The 12181-nt window shown below is 36.9% G+C and overlaps 1 protein-coding gene across 4 annotated transcripts in view; it reads right to left on the bottom strand.

Moving 5' to 3' along the window:
- LOC105430395 (A-type potassium channel modulatory protein KCNIP1) overlaps positions 1 to 12181 on the bottom strand; it is a 50509-nt gene that overhangs the window by 24038 nt on the left and 14290 nt on the right. The window lies entirely within an intron of this gene.

The raw sequence follows: 12181 nt of genomic DNA, 5'->3' as shown, positions 1-12181 counted from the left end.
ATACGCGGTTGTCATGTTACGAAGCAATGAAAATTATAACATTTCAGCCGTACAATGTATTGTATATTCGGGTCAGATTCACACTTATCTTCTAATGTATTCACGAAACGGACGCGCTTTTATTTTATTTTTCCACAATGATATCCGTTTCGCTCAAGAGTCTTCTTTCAAAGCTCATAAAGTCTACACGTTCGAACATCACTCAAGAATGATATATCGTCATTTGCATCAATAACATTTGCTTCAATTTGTCTGACTGACAGTTCGAGGATGGGTTTCATCCAATTTAGAGCAGCTTAGCTTTTTACTGAGATAAAATGGGTGCTCCCTGCGGTGACTTTTAAATCAATTCCAAAAACAAAGCACTAGGTAGTTAAAACAGTAGCAGCGTCCCGATTTAAGTGAGGATTTCGCGTGTGAATCAATATTAACCACATTCACCACGACTTACGGCTTTTATTTTCGATCTTCGCTGCATTCTCCTACAGCTACATGTTCAACGAAAGGGAAACAAAAAAAAAGAAGAGCTCTCCATCCATGTATCCCTTTACTGGCTGTTCCTATTCCGCCAAATCAAACTTTTTTCCATTTATACATCTTTCCACCTACATATGTAGTTAAGTATATATATGTATATATACAACACATACACACTCATGGATGAGTGATTTCATCTAACTCGGCATGGTCCAGTTGTCGCTGTAAGCCATGCGGTGTATTGAACCTCGCGAAAATGTCATTGATCGTTGCGTATTTCGATCCATTCTCTTACTTGCAATTACAGTTTTTATCTACTTCGATATAGTTTTTTTCTCACGCAAATTATGTTTTTTTCTCGCGCAAATTGTTTTTTTCTCGCGCCGAATTGTTATTGAACACTCGAATATAGCCGAGCCCTTTTCGCGGATCCATTTTGAAATTCCCTGTCTTTCTTGCCGCGTTTCAAACAATGTAAATGAAATCCAAACGGAAGAAAGATATTTAAGAAAAATAACCCGAATACACGAAGCACACTTTGCATGAAATTTCTAACTGATGAGAAACGTACTCTTTTTAAACAATAGAAGTAATTTCAAGATAGTCCGTGCGTTCCGTAAGAGAAAATCAAAAAAAAATTTCAAATTCGAGAAAACTATGTCACTGAAGCCAAAATATCGCCAGTTGATGGCGGAATCACTCAGCGTGGGAATCTACTGACATGATCACATATGCCAGTTTTTCAAGCTTTTCGGAGATCGTCCTCGTAATCCTCTTGCAAATATAAGTTCGCAATTCCCAAGTTTTATATTTAATATTTTACTTATAATAATAATCTAAAAGTTATATCAATGATAATTACCAAATAAATCTACAGATTGCTTTTCTAATTGTATTTTACATTTAAATGAATTTGTTTATATCCTCTTAAATTTATATCTAATCGTTCTTAATAAAATCTATTAAGTAAACCATTATAAATCTTATATCAATATATTTCACTCTAATTTCAATTTTCATTAAAGTCAAATATACAAGGAGGACTCGCCGTCAGCATTTTGAAATACCTTTGCGATCGCCAAGGAGAGGGGGCGGGGGGGGGGGGGGGGGGAGGCGGCGGAGGGAGGGGGGGGAGTATAATCCCCATTTTAAAAAACACTTTGAAAACCAAGTGCGCTATCGGACAATTTACATGGATCACGTTTCTCTCTAGGTTGTAACTGACGGGCGGCCGCGCGTACCCTCGTGCAGCCGATATCGGCGTTCGTGATGTGAAATAGTATTTAAAGCGTGGCCTCGCGCGCCTCTAGCTTCGACGGTATCATGTATATTTCACAAGCCCGAAAATAAAGTTTTCGCTCGTGGATGTGCTCTCCCGGGAGCGTGAGGGCCTATCCCCGCTAGTTTCACACACTAGAAATCGCTCGGTTCGCGTTTCCGCGACCTTGCGAGTTCCCCTCGCGGCCTCCGCGAATCCAGGCAATCTTGATTCCGAGATACAGAAACGTCGGGGGAAATCCGTTGTTTAAACAACCGCGAGAGAGAAAGAGCTTCGAAGATCTTCCTGCCTGTCTCACGGGGAACGACTGACCCCATGGCTTTCAACCCCTCCCTCCCCCGTCGATCTCGGTCTCCGGCGCATTTAGCAAATTGAATGAAGGATGCACGCTCTCGGTGAACAAATGCATTCGATTCGATTCGCGGCGATTGAATCGATTTTGCAAGACTTTCCATATATATATATATATATATTTCTTTTTTGGGGGGGATTTTTCAATCAACTCATTCAAAAAAAATGTTTCGGAAAAAAAAAAAGATTTTACACGTTACGTTTGACCCATTTAAAAACTTCAAGCGCCAATTTATTCTGTCAAAATATTTATTACATAAATCAGTCCATGAAAGACTCGAACAAGAACAAGGTAAAATCAAATAGACGTTAAAACAAATATATAGCGTCCGTTAAATTTAAGAAAAAAAAAAAAAAAAAAAAAAAAAGTTAAAACTAATAATCATTCGTACCAAGATTTGGGAAAATATAACATTCGCCAAATCGCGGTATGTACTGCGCGATTGTGTTTATATTGAAACGTATCGGTGTTGACCTGCGAGCTTAGCTTACACGCGTATGAAAGACATAAACGCATCGACTAAAATTAAACGCGTGGTGCCAACATCAAATCCGACAAACATTTGGCAAACAAGCTGCTGAACGCTAGAACTAACGGAAACGGGAGCGATACAATTTCTTATCTTCCCGAGACAACGTACGTATTCGTGTGCGGTAACGTCATCCGCAAGAATTATTAGACAAGTTTCATGGCAACCGACGCGAAACGGTAGCAGAATCCTGTTTATCGCTACAGATATGTGTAACAGGAAATGACGTGTGTGTGTGTGTGTGTGTGTGTGTGTGTGTGTGTGTGTGTGTGTGTGTGTGTGCGCGTGCGCGCATTCGCGACGTGTATATGCGAAATTAATAGTCGGTGAAATTACAAATTTAATACAAGTTGCGTAACGTTTCCGCATCTCAAAGCAGCCGTTTCACGTCGAATCGATACGCATTAAAACCTTGATGGGCGACTTGTTCGCCATCGCGTGCTGATGATATCGGTATTTCACGGTGAATATAAATCCCGCGACGCGCTGTCCAATTTCCTTCCCATGCAAAATTCGTTTACACACTGCAATTTGATGTAATAGTTAAACGCCGGTCTTGTGATCGATAGAGTCTGCCTTGTAATTAATACGGAACGGGAATTGAAGTTCCGACACTTCGGTTTTTAATCGTTGCAAACACACACTAGGAAAAAAAATTAGAATCTTAAATTAAGATCAATACATTTCTCACATACATAAACAAGAATATTGTAATCTTCTTAAAAAACGTTAATCTTAATATAAATATTATTTTTGCTTAACTCAAGACTAAAAATCTCTTAGAGAAGATTATACATTGTCATACGTAAGCAAAAATATAATTCTCTTAAAAAAATTTTAATCTTGATTCGATTGAACTTATATCGATACAATATAAATTTTCTCATATATATATATATATATATATATATATATATATATATATATATATATATCATATCGAATCAAGACTAAAATTTTTTTAAGAAAATTATATTTTTGCTTACGTATGACAATATAATCTTGATTTAAGGTTAATTTTTTTTTGTGTACGGTCATAATTTCGATAAAGGAAGGATTTTTCATAAACTCTATGAAATTTGAAATTTTTTTCAATGAAAATATAATTATAAAAATGTAATCACTCTTGTATTATATTTTCAACAAAAAAACTGCTGAACGAACGAGCTTGAACTTTATCAAATCGATTGAATTCTCGTTAAGTAAAATTGAACAAAAAATCCTGCGCGTCAAGAATGTATAGTTTTTTTTAATTATTGTATATTATTGTATTGTTGCCATTATATCTCTCTTACGCACTCGGTTACGCGGTCAACGAGCTACGTTCCTGGTTAGAGAAATGGGTTCATCGACTCCGACATGAAAGAGCCAGATAACTACGCTGCTAGCTTTGTTATTTTCCCAATGGTCGCGTAACATAAAAATAAGTGGAGGGTGTTCCTAACACGAGTTCCAACGATTAGTTCTACGATTTTTTTATCGTACGTATCGAAAACGATGTTATAAATATTTCACCAAATCGATTATTATGTAAAATTATAAAATAATTATATAAAGATATCAATTGATGTAATATTTAACATATGTGGAGAATAATATAAAAAACGTAAATATTATAACAAAATCAGTATCGCAAAAAGAGAGAGAAAACCTTCAAGAAAATATCTTTGGCAAAACTAAAAAAAAAAAACCAGTATTATCTTTGTCGGAATGTAAATAGTTGTTAAAACAATGGACAAGTGATGAGGATGCTGATGAAATAAACAGCGCGAGAAAAATGTTGATGTCGCCGAGTGTCAGTTACGCGATGCCGTCAGCGATAATTAGAAATGTTATGTTAGTCGCGCTCTGCCGACGAGTAGCGAAATCAACGTCCACTCATCGCGGAGAGTCGGAGAGAAAGTGGAGAAAAGTAAAACATGTCCGGCTCTTGGACGCGGCCGACACGCGGCGGATGCCGCCACTCGCCTAAATAAATATCGCAAAAATGAAGCTGAGCGAAGCCTTAGCTGAATGAACGGTTCAAGTTGCCTGTCGTCTGTGAACGAAGGACAAGCGTATCATCACACAGCCGCTGGTGGGGTACGTCAGTGACGTCACGAACGGAGGAGAGGAGGAATCGATACAGCTCAGCATCCACCCTTCCTCCTTCACTCTCTCTGTGTCTGCTTCTTCCTTTCCTTTACTTTATCTTGCCCTTTCTACCTACGGCCATCTTTCCTCCCCTCTCTCTCTCTCTCTCTCTCTCTCTCTCTCTCTCTCTCTCTCTCTCTCTCTCCCCTCCCTTTCTCTTATTCTATCCCTCATCATCTCGTCGGAAGTATCTTGTATCTTTCTCTCTTTCCCTTGATGACCCTTTTGCCGCTATGAATCTTCTATTCTCTTCGGCCCTCTGTTAATTTTTCTTCTGAATTTTTCCTATTCTTTATTAATTCTTCTTTCTTGTTATTTCTTCTTCCATGACTTTCGCTATCTTCGTTCTCGACCTACTCTCTTTTTCTGGGCAACTCTTTTTTTTTTTGTGATTTCTAAAGCTGCTCTCCAAGCTTGCGTTCATGAAGGGCGGGCGTTATATCGAGCATGCCTCCGCTTTCTCCCTCTCTCCCCCCTTCCTCTCTGCTCCTCTCTTCGGATCGAAAACAGACGCTGACAAGACCTCCCTTGGGCACTCAACGTTTATTCCGGCATTTCGTGCTACAAGCCAGAACTACATAAACATGGGCGACATTCATTATCCGCATGGCTAATTAGACAAATAAATGGAAATCGGTTCTTGTACTTTAATTGTTAATTCTATGAATACTAATATTCTTCACGACGTTTTTTTATCGTCGCTAATAAGATATATCGACGAGGTGCAAACAGAAATTTGCAAATAACGATTGCGCAAATAATTACCATGTAATAAGATCTGTATCAATTAAACAAAGTAATGTATTCAATTCATTACATCCTGCTAATTAATAATCATTATTTGTTTACAATTTTTTTAAATGTAAAAAAATATATATTATTTGTTAAGTTTTTTTCTTTGCTAACCATAATTAAATTTCTTGATTTATTATTGTTAGAAAACTCGTTAGATTTCTGTCTATAGTCGAATTTAACTTTTATACAAAGCACGCGCGTGACTTGTTTGTATTAGCTTAATACTTTTGTTCATTGTTAATTGTTAGCAAGAACGGATGTTTGCTGCGCAACTATCGATACAGTGCGGCAAAATGTGGAAATTTAATGACAGTCAATGGCACATGCATAAAGCAATTAATGAAACGATTCGATCTAATTATATTGAAACCAATAATGAGTCGAATTGCGTCCAAATATAGTCGATAATGAAATCGAATGTAATTGCAAGCTCGTTGAATAATTCTCGTGAACGTAAATAAAAACCGAAATTACCGAAATAGGTTATTTGTTGATAATTCTTTTTGCGGTCGTATACATTTCTCCCCCGACAATATCGAAGTCTAGTATAATAAACGCTGTTCTACATCTTCTATTATACGTAAAGTAAAGTAGCGGTAGGTCACATACAGAAAACATTTGCAATCTGAAAAAAGCGGCAGACCGTAAAGAAAATGTCTGCACGGTGTAAATAAAGCGCCTGTGAACAATGCTTCGCCAAAGAGGAGGCAACGGTTTGTGCTTATTCCTCGAGTACTAAAACACAAGGGAAATTAAAAAAAAAAAAAAAAAAAAAATGCGAGAGACTCGCGAATTTACATTTTATAAATATATAAATCAGAAGAATGGAACAGAAAGCGCAGATAAATATTATAAAAAAAATAATTTATTTGCTACTAAAAATACCTATCTATTAAAAAATAGTAGTACTTGAGTAAAAATTGATACGTTAACTAAATTGCATTTTTCAAGTAAAGTCGTGCTTCTATAGCCACGTGACTCTGCACTATACACCGAAGGTCCTAATAACTTAACCCGGAGAGGGATTATCAGCGACAAATATATACACATTTAAGACTTCACTTTTGCGCGATAATAAGTGGAATAAAAAAGCACGACTATCGCGTGTGTCGCTCGATGAGATTTGAATCTGAACAGCAGGTCGGTCGTACTCGCGAGTTTATGCATAAAGCCTCGTTTTCCGCAAGTGACCTTTACCTGCCCTTCGACCATGCCTCATTATCCCGATCGAGTAGAATTCGCGGCGCGATTAAAATCAACTTTGGGTGAGAATGGATCGCGCCGACGGTGTCGATCTCCCTAATGAATATGCGCTATCGCGCCGGGAATTGTTTTTCCCCTGTCAGCCTGGACGTTCATCAGAAAGCCATCCATCAGCACACAACGTTGGCGCATGCAAACCCGATTACATTTACAGCCAAGGCAAACATGACCGCGAGACTTTTGATCGTCCTTTTTCGTCCTGTCGGTGTGCGTGTAACGAGCGAGATTTTTACCGTCCCGACGGAAACGACGCGAATGGCTGATGAATGCAAATAACACACCGGCCCGACGTGCATCCCTTAAAATATTCTCTTACGTCTCTCTCTCTCTCTCTCTCTTCCTTACTTGCCTTGCGCGAGCGAGAGAAAGAGAGGAGAGTATCGCGAACGGATGAATAATGTCCGCCATTAAAACTGCATTTATGACGTTTTCGCTGTGAGGCAAAAGGTAGGCAAGATAAGACGTAAACTGTGCCAAGCCATGTGCAAAATTTTACGCGTCGTGCCATAGTTTCGTCAAAGCTATCTCTCGCTTATCCGTTATTATTTCGTCGGAAGTAAATAGTCGCGCAGGAATTCCTTTTATATTTACGCAGATTAATTCACAATGAACAACGTCGATGGTATTAAATGAAAGGGTTCTAGCGTGATTTCAGAACACTCTTCACCGGCGTCATCGATTTTCCGTTACATAAACTACGAGGTTGGAATGTAAAACATTCCCGTGTATCGTTCCCATCCCATCGAACCCGCAAGGTGTTGCGCGCAGAAATCTCCCTCTATATATAGTTTCGGAATTATTTCAAAAGTAAAAATCTCTTCTATTCTGCCGCGCATCTCATTGAAAATCAAAACCGGCTTTGTCTGTCAGAATCGCCAAGTATATACGCGCGTATGTACGTATATATACTTCATGTGTGTGTGTATGTTGTGTATGTGTACACACACACACACACACACACACACACACACACACACACACACACACACACACACACACACACACACACACACAATATATATACAGATGCGTATGCGGTAAAACCGATAAAACACGAGTTTTGCACGAGATACTGTTTTACAAACGAGACACGTCGTAAATCTCGGTGTGAATCGAGGCTACATACTGAGGGATGCCACGTGGCATTTCGGTATCTGGGTTAGGTGCGAAATAGGGATGGTCGTCGTCGTCACTAGCACGGCCCTAATCCTTCATAAAAGCGTTACAACGTTATTGCTAAAGCGCCCGGGCAATCTCATAAACCCGGAGCTTCCTCGTCGATTGTTCAAGTCATTAAAGTTGATGATGGTCCTCGTGACGAGAAGGCGCGATAATGTTGGTCGGAACGTTATCACTGAGGAAAGGGTGGTGAGGAGAGGGTGGCGGAAGAGGGTGGAATGAGCGTAACTGGAAACTAGTGTCGATGGATGCATCACGTTCTTCTTCCTATCCTGATAAATCGCGGAAATTGCATGTTTGGCCGTCGCCAAACATGAAGTATGCACAGGAGGCAACGTGGGAAAGACCAACGCGAGAAGAAATCTCACGGTGACCATCGTGCCACGATCGCGAAACAATTTTATCATTTTAAAAATATCAATTTATGACGAACAGAGGATTTCATCTAATTTTAAAGCGTCAATTTGACCAGCGAACCATTATAACTCGCTAAAAAAAAAATTTCTGACAAATCGAACTTATGAATAGTTATAGTTTTCAATAAATCTTATGCAGAAATTTTGACAGAATTTTTATTTGATATTTATTTATTTCACTTAGTCACGATGCGTAAGAAATGAATAAAAGAGATGAAAACTGAAAATATTTGATAAATGATAACCTGTTTCTTATTTTTGTTACAGCAAAATCGATATTAAATTGATGAGAGAATCTGTCATGAAAATTAAGATTGCGTAATCTTAGAGAATAATTATGCGTAAAGGTTTAAATTATAAAAAAGATAAAATTAGCGAATAAACAATAGTTTGTAAGGTTTATCATGAATTCTCTTTCTCTCTAACGCAGCATTTAAGCTGGAGTTTTAGTTATAATTTTATATACATGAATCCATTTCTATTTTTTATCTATCTTCCTCCAGCCTGTGCGATACGTTATCCGGTTTCCTGACAAAATTACTCCATTAGCCCGGATAATGGATGCTAGTCTGAAATGCCTCTAAATTATACATTCCACTTTAATCCATAGAAATAACGAGCGAGGACTAAAAGCGCATTTATATGTAGGAAAAAAAGGATTTACATGCGAAACTCGCGATTAATAACTAATCCACTATCATTTAACGTCTTCCTTTTAATCCTTTTTCCTTCTTTTAATCGAGATAAATTTTGTCATGGAATAGCGAATAAACAATAAACGGTAGTTAGCAAAGCTCTTTATAGACTGCATTTATGCATCTCTCGACATTATTGCTATCCACTTAGAGGCTCATCCATGATAAAGCGATCAATGGAACAAAAAAAAAACCATAAAATATATTTGGTAACTACATATTTCTGTAATCGTGAAATATTGTTGATAGTGCACTGTACACACAAAGCATGAAATAACAATGCAACAAATCCAGAAGAGTTATGTAAAAAAATATACTATGCAAATTGTTCATCGAATTGTTCATCCGAATTCGCAAAAAAAAATTCCGCAATATACGTAATAGATCGAAAATATCCTATAAATTTTGAACATTGTTGCATTTCTACTAAATTGTTCTGTATTGTATGTATTGTTTTTTATAATTTATATACAAATATTATATATTCATGTACTTGAAATGTTTTGTAAAATTTGTCCTACATCATTTATTAATTGACAATAAATAGGAGTATGTATACATTCCAGTTGTTATTAGTCATTTATTTTTCATTTACATACATGTAGATTGTGTGCAAGTGATACGTACATGATAGTTGGCGTGGTGTTATATAATTATCTATTAATATTCATGTCTGAGGAGAATTTCCGGTTACCGGACTTTCCGTGCTTTGTGAAAATGTACGCGCGATGACGTACGGCTGGCTGTTGTATTTTGTATATGTATTTTATTAATTGCGCTCGTAAGACCGAATATTCACCTTCTGCAATTGTTTTTGATTATTTGTAGTTTCAAGCGTATCTCTATATTTTTGTGTATTAGATTATTAATAAATTACACTGAAAAAATTATTTTCTTAACTGCAACCAAAATTTATCATATACAGGATAAAATTTATAAATTCATACAAATTTTTTGATTGGAGTAATTAAACATTTGGTTGAACATATATTAACCAAATTATTTGCTTAAATCTAAATCCAAATTTTGTTTACAACAACAAAATTATTTTTTCAGTGTAATATTGAATGTCAAATGTATATAAATTGTTTATATATTTATATTTGACGTCCATTCTTAGTTGAAAATACAGAATCATTTTAAGTTAATAAATTTTCTCTATATTAAATACTCTGATAATTTAAAACCAATTTTTCTTTTTAAATCCATTTGAAATTGAAAAGAGAAATAAAATTTGTTTCAGTCTCAATTACTCTTAGATTTGAGATTTTATGTTCCTTTTATTTTCAATAAAAAAGAGCGACATTTCGACATTATATACTTCAGAATTATTTCGGTAATTTCAGTACTTATATTCAGTATTTATCACGTACTAGTTACAGGTTTTCGTCTATATTTAGCATACTGCACGAATCTCTGCGCTACCATCGATTTGCGGGAAACAACAATGTGAGTCGAGAAAAGAAATATTATGGTCGTAAATATTTACTATTTGCGGAAGTTGATAAGAGCGCGGGGGCGCAAAAGTCACCATTTAGCGAACCATTTTTCACCATCGTGTTAATAAAGACAAATTTCTTAGTCGATCTATAATTCAGCTTGCATTGCTATTCATCACTTCTGGATGGACCGTGGTAGGAATCGTGCACTTCACATGGATCATCTAACTCGCAAACCAAGCTTTTTGTAATGATAGATAGTATTCGAAAAATCTGTTTTAGCCACGCGAATTAACTTTTTGAGGATCTTGGAGAACGACGCCACTGTGACGTAATTCCGTCCAAGAACGATAAATCAACGACGTAGAATTTCGTCGCGGTAATAATGAAAAACTATGACAACGTACGATATTAATATCTTATTATAATTAATATTATTATTGATTATAAATTGACAATATTATTATATCTTATTCCTGTCGCATCCCTAGTTCATTTTATATAAGAAATGTAATTTGGCTGTCATGTCATGTCTACAATTGACAAGAGAGTCAATTTTTACAGAAGCGGCGATCAGTAATAAACTCTTCGCTTCGAACAAACGCGAGTGTGTGTCCGTTTGATTGTAAAAGCAAAAATGGATCATCAATCATGAGCGATTCGTCTTGTTCGAGGAGAGCGCAATTTGCGTCATTTTACTCGTGAAAGTTCACGAAAGAGAAAATTCCGAGAAGTGTGAGCGGGACGCGGTGTGCATTCGGTTGGCGCGCATATAACAATTGTGCACCCGAGGATTTGTATTTGCCAGAAATATACAGCTGTCAGGACATGAAAGCGCCAGGTCGCCAGGGGAGTTACAAGCTAGAAACAGCAAAGAATAGTAGAAGAGACGGTGACGGTGACGGAAGCGACGCGACGGTAGCGCGCGAAAAGAGGAAATTTCATCCTTGAAAATGGAGGTGAGCGGGGCTAGATGTGCACGAAGAAGCGAAGTGACGTTTCGTGGGTTCTCCACTGTAAAGCCGCTTATTAAATGGAGACAAGTCGAGCCGGCGTAATTTTATATCAATAGGAACATTCCGAGGGCAAACTTCCCGCCGCGGGATTTGGCTCTCGTGCACATACATTCCTCTTCATGAATATGTCCGCGAATATTATACACTTTGCCTTTGTATCAAAGTAACAGTTTAATTAACACTTCAGAGATAATAACCTTGAGGATAATAGAACAATGCAATCTCCGCTAATCACGTTTGTCAACCTATTCGCAAAGGGATGTAATACATCAGCAAAAACAATGCTCTGTTAAATGCAAATGTTGAATGTTATGTAATAATTTTAGTTGCTAAAATATCATTATGTTATATTCACTTAAAAAAAATTTTTTACCAGAAAACCATTAGTTCTATTTTGTATAATTGTATTAAAAAAATATGTGTATTATCGTGAACCATCGTCTATTTATACATGCTACTATGAATTCTTTTAACCTCATATGCTGAACGAAAATAAATATAATATATTCGAACTTGCATTACGTAGAATGTGAAAATCTCCGCTTACAGGAATAAAAGGATCCTAAAAGGAGAAGAAAGGATGAAAAGTTTATGCAGGATGGAGAAGC

Source organism: Pogonomyrmex barbatus, unplaced genomic scaffold, assembly GCF_055798465.1.
Source record: "Pogonomyrmex barbatus isolate J1 unplaced genomic scaffold, ASM5579846v1 scaffold2, whole genome shotgun sequence".
NCBI classification, from domain to species: Eukaryota; Metazoa; Arthropoda; class Insecta; order Hymenoptera; family Formicidae; genus Pogonomyrmex; species Pogonomyrmex barbatus.
This window is presented reverse-complemented; position numbering and strand designations above follow the sequence as displayed.